We start from the raw sequence: 24692 nt of genomic DNA on the forward strand, positions 1-24692 counted from the left end.
ACACCAAGGAGTATGCTTGCCGGATGGGAAGAGTGTGTTTAGTTTTATAAGAAACCACCAAACTGTCCTGCAAAGTGGCTGCACCCATTTGCATTCTGATCAGCAAATATGAGAGGAGCTCCTGCTGCTTCTGATCCCAACTGCATTGGGTCACGTGGGCCATTCACATAGGCAAGTAGTGGAATCTTGTTTTAATTTGCATTTATTTCCCTGAGGGCATATGATGGGAGCGTCTTTTCATAGGCTTCCTGGCCACCCATGTATCTTCTTTGCAGTGATATTTGTTCAGGTCTCTGGCCCATTTTTATAATCAGGTTGTTTGTTTCCTATTGTGGAGTTTTAAGAGTGCTGTGTGTATTTTGCATAACAGCCCCTTTAGCGAATGTGGTTTTTGCAAATATTGTCTTCCAGTCTGTGGCTTCTCATTCTCCTGACAATGCTCTCGCAGAGCAGACATTTTTAATTTTAAAGAAGTCCAGCTTACCAATCATTTCTTTCATGAACTGTGTCTTTGCTATTCTACCTAGAAACTCATGACTGTACTCAAGGTCATCTAGATTAACTCCATTCTCGTTTTGAGTTTTATAGTTTTGCATTTTACATTTAGGTCTGCCGTCCACGGAGGTAGTTTTGTACAGGTAAGAACGGTGTCCGATTCCTCTTCTGCATGTGGGTGTACAGATGTTCCAGCACCATTTGTTTCCAAAGCGGTCTTGGCTTCATTGTGCTGCCTTCGTCCCTCGTCAAAGATCCACTAACTGTGTGTGGCTCTGTTTCTGCTCTCTGTTCCTTTCTACTGGTGTATTTGTCTGTTCTTTCACCAGTGCCACGCTGTCTTGACTGCTGCAGGTTCACAGTGAATCTTAAAGTCGGGTCTGTCAGTATCCAACTCGGTTCATCGCCCTCAGTACTGTGGTGGCTGTTCTGGACCTCTTGCCTCTCTATTAACTTTAGACTCAGACAATATCTACAATGTAACTCACTGGGATCGGTGGATTGGATTGAATCTATAGATCGGGTTGGGAAGAACTGACATCTTAATAATATTATCTCCCTATCCATGAACATGAAATATCCCTCCATTTAATTAGTTCTTTGATTTTCTTTATCAGACTTTTGTGGGGTTTTGTTTTCTTTTCTTTTAAATCCTCACCCGAGGATATGTTTATTGATTAGAGAGAGAGGATGGGAGCCATGGCTGGTGTGGCTCAGTTGGTGGGGCATCATCCCACACACCAACGGGCTGCTGCTTCGATTCCGGGTTGGGGCACATGCCCAGGTTGTGGGCTTGATCCCCAGTAGGGGCCGTGCAGGAGGCAGTGATCAATGTTTTGCTATAGCAGGGATGTTTCTTTTTCTCTCTCCCTCTCCCTTCTTCTCTCTCTAAAAACCAATTTTAAAATCTTTTTAAAAAAAAAAGAAAACAATGAGATAGAGGAAGGGGGAGAGAGAGAGAGGGAGAGAGAGAAAGAGAAACATTGATGTGAGAGAGAAACATCGATAGATTGCCTCCTGGATGCTCCCAACCAGGGAATCGAACCCAAACCCTCTGGTGTATGGAACAAAGCTTCAACCAACTGAGCCACCTCTGGCCAAGACCTTCATCAAACTTTTGTAGTTGTCCTCATGTAGCTCTTGCACAGATTTTGTTAGATGTCTAAGTTTTTCATTTTGGAGGGGCTAATGTAAATGATATTTTTATCTTTAAATGCCACCTGCTCACATGTCAGGGCAATCGGCATTTTGACATGACCCTTGTTCCTGCAACCTTGCTATAACCGCTTACTCGTCCCGGGGCGTTTCTTTCTTTTGTTAACTCTTCCAGCTGCTCTACAGACAGTCATGTCATCTATAACAAACAGTTTATGTCTTCCCCGCAGCGTGTACACTTATTTCCTTTTCTCATCCCCCTGTATTAGCTGGCACTTCCCGCCTGGCCTGAAGGGGAGTGGCGTGAGGGCGAGTCCTTGCCTCGTTTCTGGTCCTTGTGGGCAGGCTCTGAGTGTCGCCGGAGTGTGATGTTCATGCAGGACTTCCGTAGATATTCTTTATCGACCTGGAAAGCCCCCTGCACCCCTGTTTACTGAGAGTTTTATCATGAGTGGCTGTTGGTGGGGTTTTGTTCTGTCCCCTGGGGTGTCCCGTGCTTGGAGAAGTGCTGCCCATGTGGGCCCTTAATGATCCCTGGGGAGAAAGGGGTGCAGGCGTGGAGAAGTGTCCTGCAGAGAGGGGGCCTTGCCCAGGGAGGTGCGGGGTAGGCCAGCGGGTGGGAAAACCACCCACCCGCAGTAAAGCACAGGTGCCGGGACGTGGGAGCTGTGGTGGGAGCCAGAGGGGGCCACACTGCAGGCTGCGCGTCCGGGACCCTGTCGCGGAAGGAGAGCCCGGACTGGGGAAGGCTCTGGAACAGGGAGGAAGGGGTGGGTCTGGGACCAGTGTCCGAGCTCAGGAGCAGGGCCGGGCAGGAGTGGCCCCCGGAGCAGCAGAGGCGGCAGGGGCTCAGGCGTCATGCCCTTCAACTCTTCCTCCCTGTCTGTCCAGGAGGGCAAGGGAGGGCTCAGGAGGCGAGTGGCAAGGGACCTCTCTGCCCGGCTCCTGCTCAGACCCCGGGTGGCTCTGAGGACACTCGCCCTGGGCGTACTGGTGCCACAGCAGCCCCCTGAGGGGCCAGGGGCCAGGGCCCGGCCCTGGGGAACCGTCTGCTCCGCCACCCTGGGTCCCTGTTCTCTCGGGAGACTCCTGTTCGGGCCGCAGGGCTCATCCACTTTGGACCCAACATGAAATCCACAAGCGCACCAGTCAGTGGCCAGCATCTCCGCTCGCCCCTCCCAGCAGCCACGCTGCGGCCACACGTCCTGGGCAGCGGATGTGCCCGCCTCCACATTCACAGGAGCTCAAAAGTCAGCCACGGGGAGGGGGGCTCGGGACGGGGGGCGACGGGGAGACCGAGCCCCATCTCTGTCTCAGTAATGGATAAAGGGGTCCTGACCCTCCATCTTGAGAGCTTTAGCAAGACCCTGGCCGAAACCTTTCCCCTGCAAGAGCCTCCCAGCACACAGCAGGCGCTCAAGCCAAGATCTGTCCTTCCAGCCTCATCCCGTGGGGGGAAGAACGAAGGCGCTGGGGCCAGACCACGTCCAGGCACAGGGATGAGGGGCTGCGAGTCTGGCATCAGCTCTGCCTCCGCTTCCCCACGCGTGAAGTGAGGGACGCCAGAGGCCTCTGCACTTAGATTCTGAATCGGTCCTCACACCTGGCACGCGATCATGGCGCGCACAGGGCAGACGGCCCATTCCACAGAGGAGGGGCGTGAGACTAGAGAGGGAAGCTGCTGGCCGCTAGTCACACAGCAAGCAGAGGGGACCTGCCCATTGAAGTCCAGGCCTGCCTGGCTCATGCCCAACGCCGCAACTCCAAGCCAGAGATGGCTCCCGAACAAGACATCGCCAGACCCTCGGCACAGGGCACCTCTGCCCCCTCAAGGGAAGCCTCACAGGGCTCGAGGCATCCCTGAAGGGCCCGCGCCTTTGGAGGGACATTGAGGCCCATTCACAGGGCTCTGGTCTGAGTTCAGGTGCAGTTTGGCACCTGCCTCTCCCGGTGGCCTCCTCGCTCAGGCTCTGCTCCCACCACCAGGACGTTCTGAGAAGTAGAGGGTGTTGGGAGCGGCCGAGCACGCACCGGCACTGGGGCACGGGGAGCGGCCGAGCACGCACCGGCACCGGGCACGGGGAGCGGCCGAGCATGCACCGGCACCGGGCACGGGGAGCGGCCGGCCGAGCACGCACCGGCACCGGGCACGGGGAGCGGCCGAGCACGCACCGGCACCGGGCACGGGGAGCGGCCGAGCACGCACCGGCACCGGGCACGGGGAGCGGCCGAGCACGCACCGGCACCGGGCACGGGGAGCGGCCGAGCACGCACCGGCACCGGGCACGGGGAGCGGCCGAGCACGCACCGGCACCGGGCACGGGGAGCGGCCGAGCACGCACCGGCACCGGGCACGGGGAGCGGCCGAGCACGCACCGGCACCGGGCACGGGGAGCGGCCGAGCACGCACCGGCACCGGGCACGGGGAGCGGCATGGTCACTATGATTTCTGAGCGCCGATTCTCAGCGAAACGCCACGCCACTTCCTGAGAAGTAAAGGCACCCGGTGACACCACAGGCTTCTGAACTCACCACCAAAACATCCCAGCAGCAGCCAGCAGCCAGGGGAGGAGGCCGAGGACACCAGGCCCCCCAGGCCACACAGGACCCGGCCAGACCATGGCAGCAACTCATCAGTGCATCCCGTCTCAGGAGGGACACTCAGCAGCCCAGGGAGGAGGCTGGGGCTGGGTTTGGGGCTGGGGGGCTGCTGGGGCTTGCAGGGAGGCTGAGGCTAGGGGGGCTGAGGCTGGGGCTGGGTTTGGGGCTGGGGCTGGGGCTGGGGGGGAATGGGGCTTGCAGGGAGGCTGAGGCTAGGGGGGCTGGGGCTGGGGGGGGAGGCTGAGGCTGGGGCTGGGGCTGGGGGGCGAGGGCGGAGGGGGGGCACTGCAGGAGTGAACCCAGCCTCTCCCTCCAGCCACAGTGCGCTTTCAGGGAAACTGGCATCGAGGAGCCGACCCTCGGGCGTCAGGCTCCAACTGGGCTGCGGTGCGGCCTTTCTGGGCCTCGGTTCTGGCATCTGTGAAATGGGACAGTGACTTCCTGTCCTGGGACCAGCCAGGAAGACCCACTGGGATGAGAAAGGCCCACACTGGGCAGGGGCTGGGGAGGGCGGCCAAGGAAACCGCCTCCTCCCAGGAGCCACAGCTGCCAGAATAAGCGGACAGGAAGGCTTTTCGAACGAAAGGCGGCTCCGCGCTCTGAACAGGAAATGCGAGCGGAGTGATGAGGTGGAGGAGCCGCTCTGCGTGGCCAGGACTGACCGGGTCTGAGGGAGGGCGATGTCGGGGCCACGGGGCCGGGAGCGGGAGACCAGGCACACTTAGCTCTGCCACGGGGTGGAACTGGAGCGACACGAGGGAGGACACGCAGTGACAACTCTCAAAGCCACAAAGGCACAGGCTGTCGGATCCAGTGGGTTCATTTCCAGAACCTTTCGCTCGGACGCCCAGGCACGACGTCCACACCTGGCGCCTGTAGCAGCACCATGTGCACTGACAGGCAGCGGACGGAGACCCGGATGTGCATCAGGAGACAAGCGAACGGCGTGGAAACGGAGCCCCAGGCAGGCGATGCCAGGGAGACTACCCTCCTGCGGACCCAGCGCCAACGACAGGTGTCGCCCACTGCACCCGCCGCCCGGCCACCTGAGGCAGGGACCAGCCACAGCTCCACTTTGCAGATGTGCAAACTGAGCTCAGAACAGCTGGCGAATGTGCCCAAGTTCACACAGCGGTCAGCAGCAGGGACCGCGCACAGAGCTCCCACACGACGATCCCCAGGTATGCTGCTAACTAGGAGGTGCTTCTTAACAAAGAAAAAGCCAGGCCGCAGGGCAATACATTCAGGTTGGTCATAGGTAACGGGCTGAACAATGGCCTCCAGAAAAGAGGTGTCCACCCAGGCCCCGTGAGTGTGGCCTGTGCAGGCGTAACTAATGCAATTACCCTGCGTGAGGATGGGCCCTAACTCCAGTGACAAGTGTCCCAAGAAGAGGAGGGGAGGGGAGGCGGGGGGAGGAGGAGGAGAGGGGAGGAGGAGAGGGGAGGGGAGGGGGAGGGAGGAGGTGAAGGGAGGGGGGAGGGAAGGGAAAGGATGGGAGGGGAGGAAGGGAGAGGTGGGAGGGGAGGGGAGGGGGGAGGGAGGAGGTGAAGGGAGGGGGGAGGGAAGGGAAAGGATGGGAGGGAGGGAGGGAGAGGTGGGAGGGGAGGGGAGGGGGGAGGGAGGAGGTGAAGGGAGGGGGGAGGGAAGGGAAAGGATGGGAGGGGAGGAAGGGAGAGGGGGAGGGGAGGGGAGGGGGGAGGGAGGAGGTGAAGGGAGGGGGGAGGGAAGGGAAAGGATGGGAGGGGAGGAAGGGAGAGGGGGAGGGGAGGGGAGGGGGGAGGACTGTGTGGAGACAGAGGCAGGGAGCAGAGGACGTCTAGGAGCCAAAGCCACCAGGATCCCAGCAGCCCCCGAAGCGGGGAGAGAGGAGAGCCAGTGGGAGGTGGCCCCTGCCCACACCGCACCGTGACCTTGGGCTCTGGTCTCCAGGGCTGTGTGCTTAAGTCTCCAGCTGTGGTGCTGACTTGGCGGCCACAGGAAACCAACACAGGGTCCGCCTCTGCCCGACCTCCCCCGCCCGCCTCAGCTCCCTGGGCCCGGCTGACTGCCCCACCCCAGAATGCCGCCCGCTCCTGGCACACATCAGCCCCTCTCCCGGGCGCCCATTTCCCTGATGAGGAACAGGCCACGCCCGCCACTCCCTGCCTGCTGGCCCGCGACCAGGGGCCGGGTGAGTGGGGACCCTGAGGTGCCCAGAGAGCAGCTGCCTTAGGACTGGCCAAGCCTCCAGGGCGGGACACCTGGGCCAGGCCCCGGGTGCCTCAGGCTGGGCTGGCAGGGCCCCTCTGCTCCACTCGCAGCCCCCAGGAGGCCTGGCTGCCCAGGGACTACGTGGCCTGGAGGCGCTCAGCGCCTGGGGGGGGGCCTGGCTGCCCAGGGACTGCGTGGCCTGAAGGCGCTCAGCGCCTGGGGGGGGCCTGGCTGCCCCAGCCGGGCAGGTGCTGCCGACAGCTTGAGGCCCAGCAGGCCAAGGGGATGGGCACAGCTGAGCCTCCTGCCCACGAGGCTGGGAGAGAGGAAGCTGCCGGCTGGCCTGCCCTGCCCGCAGAGCCAAAGCCAAGAAGAATGAAACATAAAGCCCCGACTCACACGTGGAAACAGGCGCAGGGAGGAGAGCGCCAGGCGATGGAGTCCCTCGGGCCCGGGCTCTCCGGTCCCCTGCAGCAGGCAGGGCGGGGACTGTCCTTCAGACCCAGCCCCAACCAGGCTCTGCCCCCAAACAGCCGTCTTCCCTTTTCCTGAGAATCCTGAGCGAGCAAGACACGAAGGCCAGTGCCTTCCCTGAGGTGTCCAAGCAGAGTGGCACCCTCCCACCCGGCTACACCGCACCCTCCTACCCGCACCCTCCCACCCGGCTACACCGCACCCTCCCACCCGCACCCTCCCACCCTCCTACCCGCACCCTCCCACCCGGCTACACCGCACCCTCCCACCCGCACCCTCCTACCCGGCTACACCGGACAGAGTGGGAGCTGCACTGGCCTGGGTTCCCTAGGCCCCAAGGGTGGGACCTGCCCCAGGTCAGGGAGCTTGGCTGCAGGTGACTGGCCTGGGCGGGGGGGCTGAGCTACGGGGAGACTGAGAAATACAGATTCCCAGGCTGTGTCCCCACCAGGATTCCTGAGGATGAAGCCAGGAGCTCTGGATACTCCGACGCTCCCAGGAGGGTCTGAGGAAGTGGCAGCCAGTCAGCGCCTCTCCTGGCTAAGATGAGCCGATTCTCACCTCCAGGTTCCCTGGCTCTGAGAGGCTACAGCTTCACGACCCAGAGAAGCCCTGACCGTGCGTTTCGGTGGCTCATGGCTGAGTCTGATCAGCCTCCACCCCAGGCCAGGGCGCTGGCACCGCAGGGGCAGCAGGCGTGGGGGCCCCAGGGGCGGGACGGGAGCTGCAGGCGCCTGTGTCGGGGACACACTCGCATGCTCTCTGCGGGCACCTCGGGAGCATGGCGCTGGGCTGCAGTGGGGAGACGGGGTGAAAGGAGAAATGCACTCTCTGCCCTTGCTGCTGCTCCTGCTCATGGTGAGCTGCAGCACTCCTGTCGGGAATGTCATAACTGACAAAAGGGTATGGCACGTCTGGACTTCCTTACATATTTGTTCCCTTCTTTCTTTTCTCCTCCCTCTCTGCCCAGACCTCACCCCCAGCCCTAGCACAGGGCAGGGCACTTGCTAAGAGGGGAGGGAAGGGGAGGGGAGGGGAGGGGAGGGGAGGGGAGGGGAGGGGAGGGGCCAGCAGGACTAAAGAGGCAGATGTGTTAGGGGGATCCAGGCCCTTCCACACCCTCCTTCCACAGGCCGACTTGTGGGCTCCCCACCGGCCCAGAGGTCCCAGCACCTCGGGAACCCCTGGAGTCCACCCGCCTCTGCCCTCCATAACCCAGGCAGGCCCGCACACGCTGAACTTGTGTGGCCTGAACTTGGCCTGAGACCAGGACCCAGAGGCCCAGGGTCGGGGCAGTGGGTGGCACACGCTGGCTGCTACCATCACAATTACTTTCTGCTGTAAGGGACAGAGACGTGCAGCCTGGAGCCACCCTCAGGGAGCAGGCTGCAGCTGGAGGGAGGGGGAGGCGGACAGGGATTGGGGACACATATCTCTCCCTGCCCTCTGTTGTCCTTGGCCTTGGGACCTCTCCATTACACACACAACACACATGCAAACACGCACACACATGTGCGCACACACATTGCTCAGCACCTCCCCGTCTTCACACACTCCCTCCTCCAGCCCAGCTTCCTCAGTCAGTCTCCACAGGGCTGCTAGGGGCTCGGGGGACAGAGGGTCTTGCTGCTAAGCAGCTGGGCCACGTCTGGCTGTGGTTGTCCCTCTCTGGGCCTCAGGCTGCCCCTCCCACCGCGGGGATGCCACGTCTCACCCCACCTCCAGGACACCCCTCACGGGGTGAGGACAGCCAGAAGCTGCCTCCGAGGCGAGCCTGCCTGGGTCGCAGCCCCGAGGGGCATGGCCAGCCCCTGGTGGCACTCAGCAGTCCGCAAGGTCCCTGCCCCTGGAGCCCGTCAGCTCAGTAAGCCCGGCGTGGCTCAGGCAAGGGCCACAGAGAGACCAGAAGGAGGAAAGCATGCGGGTTCTTTTTAAAGTGGGGAGCTGGTCAAGTTGAATATGGCAAATCTTAAAAAATAAAAAATAAAAGAATGTTAAACCTGAACGTCATGATCCAAAAAGAGACTGGGCAGGGGGAGTGAAACCCACTGACACAAGATACAAATGGCCAGTGGACACCTGGAATGCTTAGTGGGCAAGACAAGGAGACACTGGACCCTGGGACACCCAGCTCTGCAGCTAGCCCCCCCCACACACACACACACACACGTGCGCACGCATGCACACGCACGCACACATGCACACGAACAAGCACGCACCCGCACACACACATGCGCATGCACACACACGTTACTGCAGGAAGGCACAGAGATTCATGGCGGGAAGTGGGGGCCATGAGAGCTGAGCAGTGGGACTCCCCGAGCCTCTGTATGCTCAGATCTGCAGTGAGAACAGCTCCTGCCCTCACAGGGGTGCGGGGCGGGGGGCAACCTAAGCTGCACGCAGGCTCAGAGCTCGAAGCAAGTAAGGTCACAGATGCAACTCAGCACAGAGGAGGGGCCTGAGCTGAATGCCAACTCCCTCCCCGGCACAGACAGATGGCCGGCAAGGGCCCAGAGCAAAGGTCTGAACGCCAGCTCTGCCCCGACAAGTCCCACGATTCTGGGACACTGATGTCACCTCTCTGAGGCTCAGTTTCCTCATCTGCAGAATGGGACGTCATTCTGGCTACTGAGCACTCGCATGCCTGGTCGCTGCGCACCCACTCGCAGCGGGCACCCCTGCAGCACATCGGACGAAAACCCTGCCCTAGAGAAGCATGCGCTCAGAAGGGACGGCAGGAAACAAGCTGAGCAAGTGAGACGGGGCGTGGCAGGCGGCAGTCAGGTCTCCACAGGACAGCGCACGGCGGGGGGGAGGGGGGGTGCGTGGTGGTGATGGAAGGGTGGCGTACTGAGAACTGTACACCTGAAAGCTTGTAATCTTATTAACCATTATCACCCCCAATAAATCAATAACAACATTTTTAAAAAGAAAAATACAGGAGAGGGATGTAGGGAAGGGAGGCCATGGTGCTATCCAGGAAAGCCTCCCGGAAGGGGCGACATCTGGGCAAGACCTGAGAGTGGTGAGGCGGGGGCTGTGCAGAAATCTGGGGAAGAGTGTTCCAGGCAAAGGAGGCAGCAAGTGCAAAGGCCCTGGGGGAGGCCCAGCAAGGAGCGGGGCAGGCAGTCCAAGGGGGAGGGGAGAGGGATGGGAACGAGGACTAGGCTGTGCAGGGCCTGGGGACCATGGGAGGAGGGTGGCTTTGTTCTGAGTGAGAGGAGCCCAGGGCTGTCCCGGGACTACAGCACCCACAGCGCACGCAGGGCACTCAGAGCGGAAGCGGCCGCTCGGTGGCCTGAGGAGCCTCGCTCTGACGGCTTCATTTGTTGCGCGCTGGCCCTCTCCAAGCCTCAGTCCTATGGAGATCCAGACCCAGGGAAGGGGAGAGGGGTCCCCAAGACCTGCTCTGAGGCCCTGAGAAAGGGCTCCCCTCCTCTCTGGCCACACAATGGACCTGCATCCAGTGCTACAGAGCAGAAGGCCGATTAAGGGGCTGGACCAGGGACCCCTGGTCTCCACAGCCTCACGCTGCCCTGCAGCCTCCATCAGCATCCAGGCAGGGGCCTGAGCTGGGGCGCATCGGCTGGGGCAGGTGTAGGAAGAGGGGCAGGGACAGCAGGAGACAGCCTGGCCGCAGCAATCACCGGCCCTTCTGGCCTCCACGTCCAGGGCAAAGCTAGGAGGGAGGACAGATTCCCAAGGCCCTGGCATCACCAAGGCTCCCCCTCCTTCACCGAGCCCCCTTTCCACTGAGACCCCTGCCCAGAGGCCACAGAGGGGCGCACAGTCCTACTCTCCCATCCTGGGTGCTCTCAGCAGCCTCCCAGCCGGTCCTCAATCCCACCCTGCAGACGATGAACTAAGGCCCAAGAGGAGAAGTGGCTCAGCCAGTCACACCGCAGGCCTCCCTCACCTCAGCCGTCTGCCCTGAAGTCTCCTCCCAAACACCGAGGTCGGGGGGGCAGGGCGGTCTCTGTGTACCCAGCACCATGTATGAAGCAGACCCTGTGCTGGGCCATGGGCATCAGAATGCCAACGCGCCACGCACATGCCAGCACAGCAAGGCCTCACGAGGTCCCTGTGGCCAGAGAAAGCAGCCCAGACCCTGACCCACCAACATGTCCTGAGCACCTGCTGCATGCCAGGCCTTCAGGGGGCCCCGGGCCCGCAGCACCTGGGCAGCCAGGAAGGCGAGCAGACACCAGGGCCTGTGTGGGCCCAGCCCCAGGCGAGGGGTGGCAGGAAGAGATGCCACGCTGTTCTGGTGGCGCACAGAGGCACCTGCGGGGTATCTGGGCAGGAGGAAGCATATAGCTCTGTCCCTGGCAGAGCACCAGTCCCTCCCAGCGCTTCAAACCTCCTGTCTGTGCCACGGAGAGAATGCCACCCTCTGCACCAGCAGACCATTTGGAAATTAAATGAGAGTGCAGCACCCTCAGCCAGTGGACAGAGCCCCGGGACAGGAAGCTGGGCACCGAGCAGGCGGTGGAGGCTTCTGCTCAAACCCCCGACTTGCTGTGTGGCTTTCAGCGAAGACTCCGCCCGCTCCGGGTCCTCTTCCTCCCAGCACAGCTCACTGGATGGCCCTCCACCAGGCACTCGCTGCGCAACCGGAAGCCCCATGGGGTCTGACATGACAGCCGGGATGGGGGCAGCGTCCTGGGCACAGGCTGACAAACGGGCTCTAGCCCCTGCCCCAAGAGAAGGGCCATTCCCTCGGGCTGGGGAGGAGGCTCTGCTGTCCCCTCGCCAGGAGGACAAAGAAGCTGTCAGGGGCCCGGAGTTCATGTCTGCCAGGTCTATGACAACACCCAATCCTAAGAGTGCCATGGTGGACACTCAGTGATGCACCAGGGCCCCTGCTGCCCAGCACCCGGAGCCCCCTCTTGTCCCTCGGGGGTCAGCACGCCCCTTCCCTCTGCACCTGCTGTCCCTCAGAAGCTTGTAACACTGATGGGAGTCCTTCCAAGGTGTCCCTCCTGGAGCTGCCAACCTCTGCTGAGAAATCTCTCAGGACTCAGAATAGGGGTGGGGAGTAAGGGGTGTGAGGGGCGTGGGGGGATCTTCCACTCTAAGCCCCCCTGGCAGCACCCAGGGCTGGGGCCCCTACCTGACCCTCGGGGCCACATGGCACAGTCCGGGGCTGGAGCAGCCCGGCCCAGGTGAGGCTGGGCTGGGGCAGGGAGCAGACGGGAGCCAGGCTTCCTTTGGCACCTGGGGGTGGGGTAGGGCCGGCCAGAGGGCTGCAGGTCTCAGACCCAGGCCTCTGGGGAGACAGACTGCCACTGGGTTTCAGGGTTTGGGTCTGGAGGGCAGAGTCCCCAGCGCTTTATCCCAGGGCTCCCACCAGAGGAGAAACGGCCACAGGCAGCACAGGCTCCAGGTGGGCCTGCCCTCGGGGAGGGGCAGGTGGCCCTGGTCCCGCAAGTCCCGGCTGTTGAGAGGCAGAGGCACCTCCTGGAGCGAAGACCTCCTCCACGGAAACACGGCTCTGTGCCCCGTCCCCTGCTCCCTGGCAGGTCTGAAGTATCACGTGCCCTGAGCACCTTCCAAACCGGAGGGACAGGAGCACTTGGCGGGGAGTCTGGCCTGAAACCCAGGGGTCCGGGGCTGCGGGGCATCCTCCCCGTGGGCGAGGCCCATCTAAAAGCAAGAAGCTTTGGCTGGAGTCGTCGGCTCGATCGCCAGTACAGAACACCATTTCCAGAATGTTTCCACTCCATCAGCACGGAGAGTGAGAAGGAGAAGCGATTCCAGGACCGCAGATCTTGGATCGGGGGAGGGGGAAGCACTTTCAGGGCCGCTCATGGACTGGGACCCCATCCGCCGCCCCCCCCCCCACCCCACCCCCCACCCCCCCCGCCCGCCGCCCCATCCCGGGGTCCGGGGAGATCAGACAACACACGCAAGTGCCTCCCGAGCCCCTGGTGCACGTCTGCCAGGGGACCGAGAGCGCCTCAAAGTTTCCCGGCGCTCCCCGGAATGGAGGTGAGCAGGGAGCAAAGTTCCCGGTGGCGTAGCAGCCGGAGCCATGGCAGGAGCAGGCAAGCCTGCAGTCGGCATGGCCTCCGATGGCTCCCCAAACTCTCCCATCCCCTTCCCTGTGGCCCCACCGCCTCGCGCTCATCCCGAGCCGAGAGGGCCTGCGCGGAGCGGACGCCAGGCCCCCGGGGGCCGCGCGCCGGTGGCCTCGCACTTACCTCGGCGAGTGTCCGGGGCGCGGCGCGCTCCGCGTCCTCCGAGCTCCGCGCGGCCGTCCCCAGCCCCGGCCGCCGCCGCCCCGGCCGCATCGCCGCCGCCGCCGCTCAGGGCAGCGCCCAGGGGCGCTCCAGGCCGAGGGGCGCGTCGGCTCCGAGCGCCGATCGCTCGGGGTCAGCCGTGGGTCGGGGGCGCGCGCCTCCACGGCGCCCCGGGGCGCAAGGCGCTCGCTCCGGCCGGCGCGCCTGGAGTCCGTCCCTCCGTTCGGCTGCGAGAACTGGCGACGCGCTTCCTCCCCCGCCCTCTGTTATCTGATCCCAGGCCGGCCGGGCGCGCTCCCCACGCCCCGCGCCCCGCCCTGCGCTACCTGCGGGCTCCCGGCCCCCAGCCGCTCGACCCTGGCGACCGAGCTGAGGGAGACCGCGGCAGCGGGAGGCAGGGGAGGGCGGTGAGCGGGATGGAGGGCGAGAAAGAGGCGGGAGGCGGAGGCACGGCGCGCACCCAGCTCCGTGTCCTGCGGCCACCGGAGCACAGCTCTGCAACTCCTCCAACTCTCCCCCGGGAGCACCCTCCCAGCGCGCCCCGCCGCCGCCCGCCCCCCTCGGGAGGAGCGGGGGCTGGCCCAGCCAGCGCGTCCCCAGCCTGGGGAGGTCCCCCGCCCATCAACCACTTGCGCACTGGGGCGCGCGTGCGCGCGCGCGCGCGCGCGCGGGCACACACACACATACACACAGAGGCATGTCCTCCAGGGACAAGCACAAACAGGTGCACACAGAGCGCACACACAGTCCAGGGAATCTTGCAGGCAGCCCATACACAAGTTCACCCACACATGCAAAATGCATGCCCTGACATGTATGAGGTTGCAAGTGCACAAGGACATACACACTCATACATGTACATTCAGGGTAGTATGTGCACTTATACACCCAGATCCCGGCTTGTACACCTCTCAGAATTCTTCTCCCGTGCACACCAGGCATGTACTCACACATACCACCTCCCCCTTTAACAGCCTCTCCGCTTCCATCCTGCGCTGTTTGACTTCTCTCAAATCCTGCTTTTCCCTCTGTGCTCCCCTCAGTTCTCCCTTTTTGCAGACCTGACCCCGCTGTGACCCGCTTCTCCTGCCACCTCTGCCTCTGGAGGAGGGGCTTTTCCCAGCCTGTCCCCAGGGACCCTGCCCTCCCAGCCTCCTGGGCCCATTGTCTGGGCCTCTGATCTCAGCCGCCTGCAGGGCCCAGGACTTCCCTCCTGGCAGACGGCCCTGACCGCTGGGCCTGGGCCTGGGCCTGCGGAGACCCCATTGTATCACCAGTCTGACCCCTGGCTCCACCTTGGAGCCCCAGCATTGGGCCAAAGAGGTGGGTCTGTGCCCAGAGCACAAGCCTGAAATGAATCCCAGGCCCTTGGCCTCCAGCTGCCCCTCGATGTGGAATGTAATTATGTATCTGAGCTGCGGGAGGCTGGCTGCAGAGCGGAGGGGTGGGGGTGGGGGCGGAGGGGGGAGCAGGATGCCTCCCGGCCAACGCCTAGGCTGCTGGACGCTCAGACAGACCAGTGCAGGCCTACCTGCCCGGCTCCTGCCCAGGCTCCGGGCCCCAGGAAGCTAGTAGCTGCCACCTGGCCTAGGTCACCCAGAGAGTTCCCAACCTCAGGCTGTGCTGGGTTGAATCCCACCACCTCTGCTGACCAGCTGAGGAAGCAGGTCAGGTCGGCTCCCCAGGCCACGCTTTCCCAGGATCAGGTGGGGAGTGAGGATTCCCGCCTCCTGGGCCTGCAGTGAGGGTCCGCGAGTGCCTCCCCCAGGCACCCAGCACGGCGCCAGTTCGGCCTGGGCCTGGCTGGGCCCCTTGCTGCCACTGCAGCCTCAGCAGTCATTGGCCCTCACACAGGAAGGGTGGGCTCGTACCTGCAGAGCTGCTGAGGGTGAGTGGGGCTCAGAGCAGGGTCTGTCCCCGCCAGGATGGCTGTCCAGCCTGCAACGGGTAGAGGGACACCCCAGGAGGTTCCAGCCACCCCCCACCCCCTTACCCCCTCCCCCCGCCCTGACTGGCACAGCTGTCCTGGCTTCCTCCTCCCCTCGAAGACCAACCTCCCAGGGGGCCAAAGGCTCTCAGGAAACTTCTCCTTTTCCCTGGAAATGACCCAGGAGGGAAGTGACTCAGCTCCCCACCGTCCCCTCCCGTTTCCCAGAACAGGGAGGCTCAGGTCATCACAGAAAGAATGGCTCCCACCCCCCCGGGGGGCTCGTCGTGCGCCCCAGGGGAGCCAGCGCATCCCCTCAGCGGTTGGTGGTCTCATCTGGAAAGGACAGAAGCCTCTGGGCACCTCTGTCTCTAGGTTCTAACAGCTCCCAGGACAGGGGTGAGCCCAGGGCATTCTCCACCCTAAACCCACCTGCAGCAGCTCCCGGCCTGCCGCTCACCAGGGAGCCAGGGAAGGCAAGCAGCGCTCCCCGGCCTCCGAGACGCCCCAGGGCCGCTCTCCATGCCAGTCACAGACCACGCCAAGCGTCCTGCCCAGGTCCCTGAGCAGAGACTGTCCTTGCAGAGGCCAGCCCTTCAGGCTCCACATCCCACCATCCTGGCCCACCTCTGGTGCCAGAATTCAGTTCTCAACCACCATCACATCACATAAGCAGCTGCTAAGGGCCCAGGTGCATGGCCCTTCGCTGGGCCCCATGGGTGCCAGCCTCCCTCCAGGGAGCGCGTCCATGTTCCAGATGAGGCACAGAGGGCAGGATGTGTGCCGGGGTCTCTCTAAACAGCCCCCATGCCTGCCCCCTGGCTTCCTGTCTGTGAATAAAGGGGCTCACAACCCCCCCGCCCCCCCCCCCCCCCCCGTCAGGGCAAGGTGCACAGCCACTGCTCCCTCTGGTGTTGAAGGGATGCCCCCAAGCAAGGCCAGGTGTGCGGGACCCAGACAAGTCCCTTGCTGAGGTCCTGAGAAGCCAATGACAGGAAAGGGAGTTGTTGTCCCACACACAGTAGGAGTTCTAGCAACAAACACCTTTCCAGCCAGCCGGCATGGCTCAGTGGTTGAGTGTCAACCTGTGAACCAGGAAGTCACGGTTCGATTCCCAGTCAGGGCACATGCCCGGGTTGAGGCTAGATCCCTGGTGGGATGCTTCTATCTTTGTCTCCCTCTCCCTTACTCTCTGAAATCAATAAAAACATATTTTAAAAACAAAACATACCTTGCAAACCCCTCTGATTCTGCCCAGTGCCCAGCTTCCCCTTAATCTGAAATTCTCTCTCTTCCCCTGGGCCTGGCACATAGTAGCCATTTAAGAGACCCTTGCTGCCAAGGTGCCCTCAGAGCGCAGGCAGGAAGGCCCACAGGGACCACCCCTTCTGCTGAAGAAATCGAGGCCCAGGCAGGGAAGGTGGCTCCCAAGGCCACCAAGCCACCCAGGCACGGGGAGCAGCCTGCTGCTGGGCTGGCTGGGCTGAGAGAGCAGCAGGCTGTCTGCTGGCTTCTGTAATATTTATGTCTTAATATGACGATGCCAGTGCATTTGTTTCAGTCATAAATTAATCATGGGCTGAGATGTGAAGACCAGACGGTCCCTCGCTGGTGTCGGTCTGGTACCACGGCAGCTCCTCGGAGCGCTCGAGGGCACCTCCTCCCAGGAGCCCATTCGGTCCCCCCCCCCCGGGCCCCCTCCCCAGGATTTCAGCCCAGCCCCAGCCCCAGAGTCAGGAGACCCTTGAAACGTACAATGGGCTATGTGTGCCCAGCTCACTCTCGCAGGACAGCTGTGAGAGGCAAAGTCCCCAGGCCCGGCCCTACGCCCCTCAACTGGCCCAGTCCCTCAGCCTTCCTGTTCCAGATGCACTGTCCAGTCATTCAGCCCTCGATGCCACCAGCTCAATTCTGTCACTAGACTTTATCCCCAAACTGCTCTTCCTTCCGGGACGGCTCACCAGGGCCTCCCCGTCCCGTCCCACTCCTTCCCACACCAGCCACTCTCCGAGGAGCCTCATTTCCTGGGGGTCTCCAGCGAGGCATGTCCGTCTGTACAGACAGGGACAGGTCTGTCCGGAGTGTTCACAGCCCAGGCTCAGCACACAGGCACAAAGGGACACAGGATGAGAGGCACCGGGGCCACAGGGCAGCTCCTGGCAGAAGCCTGGCTCCTCCCCGCTCCCCCCGAAAGTGTCCAGGGCCTGGGCTCACCCTCCTTTCACCTCCACCCACAGGCAGCTCATGAGAGCCACACCCGGCTGGTCCAGGACCTGCCTTTCCCGGGTGCACAGCCCGTGGCCAGGAATCAGGGGGCACAGGATTGCATCCCATGGGGCCAGGGGAAAGGAGGCCCAGCACGCAGAGCTCAGGCCCAGTCCCTTCCCTCAACGCCATGTTCCCTACGACAACAGCCGTGGCTGTGACAATGGCAGGATGTGTGCATTTGCCTGTGCCAGGCTCCGTGGGCGCATCAGGGAGGATGACGGGGCAATCGCTCCGGTTGAAGGTATAGAAACGCCACCCCGGTGGGTAAGTGAAGAAATGAGACCTGGACGGGTCTGAACTCCCAGTGAGAGGGGTGCCTGGGAGGGTGGCCGCCCACCCTTGCCGGGCACTACGAAGGAGTCAAGAAAGTGACTGTCTGGCTCCCTCGAGGCCACACTCCCCTGCCTGTCCCCGGGCACCCGCAGGCCCAGGCCGACCCTGGGGCATTGATTTGAGGGGAGTAGACATGAGGCATGGCTGGCGGCCTGGGAAACAGGACACTGGGCCCCTCCCGCTCGGCAGGAAGCAGCATTGATTAGCTCCGCCAGAGCCCAGAGCCGCCACCTGACTATTTCCCTCATGAGCAGGCTCTGCCCTCCCCCACTGCCTCCCCTCCCCCCCTGCCTCCTGGGGAGCTTCAGCCGGCAGCGGTGGGCCCAGGAGCCAGGAGGGCAGCCCCGGGTAACCTGGCCTCTCCTGGGTGCGAGGAGGGCACTGTCCTGGCTGCGCAACCTCACAGGCACCTGGTCCATGTCCTCCGGGATTAGGCCCTTCTTTGGGAGCTATGCTCCCTGGGGACTCACCACCTGGATCTAATCTATCCTACCACCTGGTGCCTGGGGACAGGGACCATTCCCAGGGCCCAGGGGTAGGCAAGTGGCCCTGACCTGCCTGTGATTGGTTGAGATATGGGCATGTGATTGAAGCCAAGCAATGAGGACTGGCCCTGGACGGGCTGAATCAGCTGGAAAGGAAGGAGCTCTATCTTGCAGGGGCTGCTGGGGACCCCTTGGCTGCTGCATGGGCTGAGCCCCCCCAAATAAGACCCACCCACAGGAGCGGAAAAGCTGAGGGAAGCAGGAGTCCAGACAGGCTCCTGGCGGCCTTCTGATCGCGCCCGGGACCTTTGAGTTTTGCGACCTAAACCGCCCTTTTCTCACTGGAGGCTTTTGAGATGGGTTCTGCCCTCTCCAGGTCCCCGCTGGGGGAGTGGTGGGTGTAACACGACCAGCAAGGACTCAAAAATGTCCTCAAGCCTCTCAACCCTCTCCCTCCTGCCTGCCGGGTGCGTGAGGGCTGCCTGGCAGACCTGGAGGACAAACAGGGTCTCCCTTCCTTCCGTCTCACTGTCTCCCTCCCTGTACAGGGACAGAGCTTCCAGGAAGGCGGGCAAGGCCTGCTGGTCCCAGGATGACAAGAATAAAGGGCAACAAAGGGAGGGAGGGAGGGAGTCACTCCAGCCTCTCACAGTTAGAAATAGCTTCCCTTCAGGAGGCCTGCTGCTGAAATAATGCAGCCGCCACCCGCCACCCGTGGGCACTGCCTGCCTCCTCCCTCCCGTCAGAGGGCCCTCACTCTCGGGATGAGGACTCTGCCCCCAACACCTGCCCCATGACCAGCCCCTCACCCTTCCTTCCTCACAAGGAGGCAGGCTGAAGCTGGGCCTCAGTGAACTCGTCTCTGCAGTGGGCCTGACTCTGGCACAGGAGGTGGGGCGGACGGACCAGGACGCGGCCGCCCCGCCCTCCCCTAAAGGACTGCAGAGGCAGAGCAGGGCCTAAGGCGCGGCCCTGGCCCTGTTTATGTGGAGAAAACTGCCGATCTATTTGCATGAGCAAAGGAAGCCTGAGGAAGTTTGGGAGTGAAACTGTCAGAGGTGTGTCCTCCTGAGAGGGGACCCCTCCTTGCTTCGCTTTTGTGTGCAGCCCACACCTTACTGCTCCCCGAGTGCTTGGGGCCCCGCTGCTGGCCTGGCCTCGCCAGCCGGGGACCCTGCAGCCGCTCAGGCCTCCAGCCTGGCTGTGGGCCGTGAGGAGCGAGAGGCGTTTGGGTGCATGTGACCCACGGCCACATCCGACAGCATCTGGGCTCTGAAGTCCGTACAGAAAGAACTTTACGTGACTTTATGTTTTATTTTTTAATTTTATTTTTTAATATATCTTTATTGATCTCAGAGAGGAAAGGAGAGGGAGAAGGAGAGGGAGAGAGAGAGAGAGAAAGAGAGAAACATCAATGATGAGAGAGAATCATTGATCAGCTGCCTCCTGCACGCCTCCCACTGGGGATCGAGCCCGCAACCTGGGCATGTGCCCTTGACCAGAATCAAACCCGGGACCCTTCAGTCCGCAGGCTCTATCCACTGAGCCACACCAACCAGGGCAACTTTATGTTTTAAAGTCGGGTTGTGGTGTCCGTGCAAGGAAGCCCAACGGCTCTCTGGTTCCGCAGGTCATTCCAGGAGTCGTGGCCGATGCTCCTCTCCACAGGGACTCCCCAGCCGGGCGCTCAGGGCCAGCCCTGGGAGAGGCGAGTGGCTTTCTGGGTCCTCGCTCTCTGCCTCCAAGCCTTGGCCTCAGAAGCTGAAACAGGCACCTGCTCTCCACCCCAGTGCCAGTGCCCAGGAAGGGTCTGGGGCAGGGGTGGGCAAACTTTTTGACTCGAGGGCCACAATGGGTTCTTAAACTGGACCGGAGGGCCGGAACAAAAGCATGGATGGAGTGTTTGTGTGAACTAATATAAATTCAAAGTAAACATCATTACATAAAAGGGTACGGTCTTTTGGTTTTTTTAGTTTTATTCATTTCAAACGGGCCGGATCCGCCCGCGGGCCGTAGTTTGCCCACAGCTGGCCAGTGGGTGGGTGGGTGATGTAGGTCTCCTGAGGGGTATGGGGAGGGCCCGGGGCAGCCCCAGACCCATTGTGGGGGCTCAGGAAAGGGGCCCCCCTTGCAGCCTCACCGATGCTCTCCTTCCCAGGCTGGGCCCCACCCCACTCCAGGCACCCACCGCCCCCTGGGCTGCCTCAGCACAGCTCGCCCCATCACCCACCCCCTCTAACTCCGACTTTCCTCAAGCAGGGGCTCCTGAGGACTAAGGGGTGTCTCTGCTCTCCCTCCTCAAGCCCATCCCAGCACCGGCACCACCTGACTCAGTGCCACCTCCAGCCAGGTCACTCCCTGCCTCGAACCCAACCCTGACGTGTCCATCACAGCCTGGAGCAGCCAGCCCAGCTCAAAGAACACCACTCTCTATCCCAGGAGCTCTGTGTCTAGGAGTGAATCCCACCAGCTGCTTGCACCCCGGCAGCAGGATGCACGTCCCAAGTGTCTCCCTTCAGAGTAGCAGCAGCTGCAAAGCCTGCCACACGCCAGAGCCGCGTGAGGAGGTGAGGATGGAGAGTCAGTGTCCACGGGCCCGGCCAGCCCGAGGCCCCAAGAGGCCCTGGCCTGGAGACAGAGGCCCATGGCTGGGGGCCGAGCCTGGGAGATCCCGGCTCGGGGGGCCCCACAGGTCCAACTGCCCAACAATTCTTGTACGAGGTGCCACCCTGGGTCATGTGCCGCTTCTACAGAATGATGGACGCCCTGGAGCCCAGCGACTGATGCCAGCTTGCCGCCCTGATGGGGCGAGCTCAGACCGCGCTCCTGTGGCCCCAGATCAACCGAAACGCCCGTGTGACCAACCTCATGCACATCCTCACGCACTTGCAGCTGCTCCGTGTGAGGGACATTGAACCACCTGGCACCCTCCCGTCCCCCTCCCACCCTCCAGCACCACAGCCCCGAGGACCTGCTCCATCTCTGCACCCTCTGAGGCCAAGGCCCCCAGCCGCCCCCCCCTCAGGAGTTGCAATCGTCAGCGTCCCCCCACCTCCTCCCAGCTTTTCCAGGCTCCCAGAACCATTCTGGGCCTGAGTGCTGCCCTGTCGGAAGCCCTGCTGCCCTCGGCCGCCGCCACCATCTCTAGAATCCTCCTCCACCAAACAGAGCCCAGAGAACCCAGGTTCCTTCCTGCCCGGGAACCCCCTCTCTATTCTGCCGGCCCTCCATGAGGCTCCCAGGGCACCACAGCTTCTCGGAGGAGCTGAAGGTCAGGAGGGCGGCTTCGGACGTGTGCACGGGCATCCTGAGGAGCACGGGGAGCGCCGTGGAGACGATGGACGAGGAGGCAGACCTGGGGTGGCCACTGTGGGCAGAACTTCCTGGCTGCGCGGAGCAGCAGTCAGTCTTGTCACCAAACATCGTGGACTGTGCTGGCTGCTGTGCTCAGAGCGGCGACCACTGCCTTGTCTGCAGCTTCCTGCCTGGCGGCTCCCTGGAAGGCCCTCCACTTCCAGGCCCAGGCCTGCTCCCCTCTCCGGGGCCAGCGCTGGGCACCCTTCTGAGCACAGCCTGGCGAGTCAGGTTGACCTCAGGATGGCCCCAACCTCGCCCACGGAGATGTCCGGAGCTCCAGCGTCCTTCTGGATGACAGGCGGATGCCCAAACTGGGAGACTTTGGCCTGGCCAGTCTCGGCCATTTGCAGTGGCCAGCCCTGGTCAGAGCAGCACCGTGGCCCAGACTCGACCTGAGCGGCACCTGGCCTGCCGGCCCGAGGAACACGCCACGACCGGAGGCTGGCGGTGGACACCGACACCTTCGGCTTCGGCAGGTGGTTCTGGAAACCCTGGCTGGCCACAGGGCTCTGAGGACGCGTGGTGCGAAGGCCAAGTACCTGAAGGACCTGGTGGCAGAGGGCGCAGAGGAGGTGGGTGCCCTGAAAAGCACCCAGACCGCACACCACGCTGGTCGGGCCTCAGAGCCTGGGCTGCCCCAGTCGCCTCCCAGATCTGCACGAAGCACCTGGACCCCAGGCCCGGGCCCTGCCCCCTGAGCTAGGCCTGGCCCTGGGCCAGCTGGTCCTCTGCTGCCCGCACCGCCAGGCTGAGACCCCATGACCCAGGTGGACGAGAGGCTGGAGAAGCCTCAGGCCGCAGTGGCAGGGCCGCCCCTGGAGGCAGAGGCTTCTGGCCGCAAGCCCCTGCTCCACAGGAAAACTCCTACATGTCCACCAGCAATGCCAGTCCCTGGCAGCCCCTGGCAGTGCCCTCAGAAGCCTCGGCCCAGGCAACGGACCAGCTCCAAAAAGGCCCCACACAGCCCGTGGAGAGTGCCAAGAGTGTGTCTGGCATGTCTGCCACCCTCCATTCCTGGCACCTGACTGTGGACTGCCCCCAGGCCCAGCCCTGCCAGACAGCCCTGCAAGGGGGCTATCACATGGGCCCCTGCACCCCCCGGGCAGGCTGCTGTACTCAAGGGGGTGCCACCGGAGAGTTATGGGGGAGCGGCCCAGAGCCCCAGCCCACAGCCGTGCAAGGATCAACCTGGGCTGTTGTGCGTCATCGCGGCCACCGCAGATGGTCATCGACTCAGCCTGACAGAAGACAGTGCAGAAGCTGGCCTTGTACGAGGACGGGGTCCTAGACAGCTCCCTTCCAGACTTGGGCCTGGACCACCGAAACAGGTGGGGCCTGGAGAGAGTGATGGCTTTCAGAGCTGATCTCTTCACCCGGGCAGACCCCCAAACCCAGATGTCCAAGTCCTCATGGTGGGACGTCCTCAGAGCACACACACCCTCAGCAGCCTGTGGGTGGTAGGGGTGGGCCCAGCCTCTCAAGGCAGAGCAGGTGGTGGCCCCTGTGCTGCAGGGGTGTGGGCACAGGCCACACTCAGAGCCACCGGGCCGGCTGCCGGAAGCCATCCGTGGGGCAGGACATCTCAAAGGCCTGCCTTCAGCCCAGCACTTGGGGGAGAGGAGAGCCTCGGTCACGGGAGGGGTGTGTGGGGGTGGAATGCATGTCTGAAGGCTGCTGGCTGCCCCGCCAGAGGAGCGTGGGGGGGACCCGTAGGGAGGCAGCAGGGAGCCGGGGCCCCTGAGGGCGGGGCAAGGCATGTGCAGCCCGGCCCACAGCGCAGCCGTAGCCCTTCCCTTCGTCCTTGGCTGAAGCCCTGCGGGAAGGCGGCCACTCTGTGCAATAGGCCGGTGAGGCCCGGGGCTCCCCAGCTGCTTGCGACGTGGAAAAGTGAGGTGTGGTTGCCCCTTGGTTCTGTCCACCAGCTCGAAGTGAGGGCTCTGAGATACCCCAGAGAGTCCAGCCGCGCCCCACATCAGGCCAGTGTCTGTGGGCTTCTCCGAGGAGCTGGGAGCCAGCCTAACGTGTCTGCTCACGACCCAGGCCACCCCTGGGTGCTACAGACAGGCTCCCAACCAAGTCACCTCCAGAGGCTGCAGGCTCAGCACCAGGCCCAGGCAGTGGTGTCACAAAGGGGCCACTTCCCAAGGTTGGCCTCGGCCGGGGCCTGGGTTACCCAGACAGTGAGAAGCCCCAAGGTGAGAAGTTGGGATCAAGGCAGAGAAAGAGGGGGAAATGGGACTTGCAGTTTTGGAAGCAGGTGAAGTTTCATGAAGCCCAGGGCTGTCGCACAGGCTTACAGTGACTCTGTGTCCACAGTCATGACGCACTACATGCCCCACAAAGCGAGGCATTGGTGAAGTCCCAGTTGCACTAGAGCAATAAAATCTTATGTTTCATCCAAGAAAAAAACAAAAGAAAGTGAAGATAGAGATTCTGTGAGAACAGGGGGCTGGGCAGTCCGACTGCAGGGGAACGCTTGTAGGGGTTCAGTAAGTATTTGTTGAGTGAATCTAACAGGGAACATTTTCTGAGACAGTGAAAACAACACAGGGCAGGAGAGAGAGTGCTGGGTGCCGTCAGGTTTATTCTGAAGCAAGATATGCACATACATGCACCCATGCATGTTTGGTAGAATGTTCTGGAAACATATACCAGAAACTGGCTGCCTGGATGACTGGGAGGTTAGGGAGCAGGAGGGAGGAGAGCTGCTTCTGTGAGTCTTCTGCATCTTTATCCCATGTGTCCCCAACATGAACTAATGTTTAAAATAACTCAGAGATCAGGGAAGAGGGAGCCTGGGAGGTTGGTCCAGAGAGCCCGGCTGTCATGCCCGTCCTGACTCCCCCCTTTTCTCCTTTCCATGTCAGCTTCCTGCCTGCTCCCCCTCCCTGCAGAATTGCCCAGCCCATCTGTGACTGAGAAACACTCTACAGCAAGCATGTCAAACTCGTGGCCCACAAAGAGTATTTTTGTGGCCCAGCCAATATAATGGTATGTCAGAAACATTTTAATAAAAATTTTGTAACTTAGTTTTTATAATAGCCTGTTATACATAATTATCAATAACGAACTACAACGTTCTCTAATGACTGATTACTATAATTGTGTTGCATTCATTTCCTTTACACGCCTTACAACCAGGCACACCATTTCTCTCCA

At 62.2% G+C, this 24692-nt stretch overlaps 1 pseudogene across 1 annotated transcript; it reads left to right on the forward strand.

Moving 5' to 3' along the window:
- Positions 1-5137: 5137 nt before the first annotated feature.
- Positions 5138-22897, forward strand: LOC308532584 (interleukin-1 receptor-associated kinase 1-like; annotated as a pseudogene). Its single transcript has 3 exons — positions 5138-5432; positions 20869-21360; positions 21419-22897. The product of its transcript is annotated as an interleukin-1 receptor-associated kinase 1-like (transcript).
- The last annotated feature ends 1795 nt before the right edge of the window (positions 22898-24692 follow it).

The sequence above is a fragment of the Myotis nattereri genome (genome assembly GCF_964212035.1).
Source record: "Myotis nattereri genome assembly, chromosome: 16".
NCBI classification, from domain to species: Eukaryota; Metazoa; Chordata; class Mammalia; order Chiroptera; family Vespertilionidae; genus Myotis; species Myotis nattereri.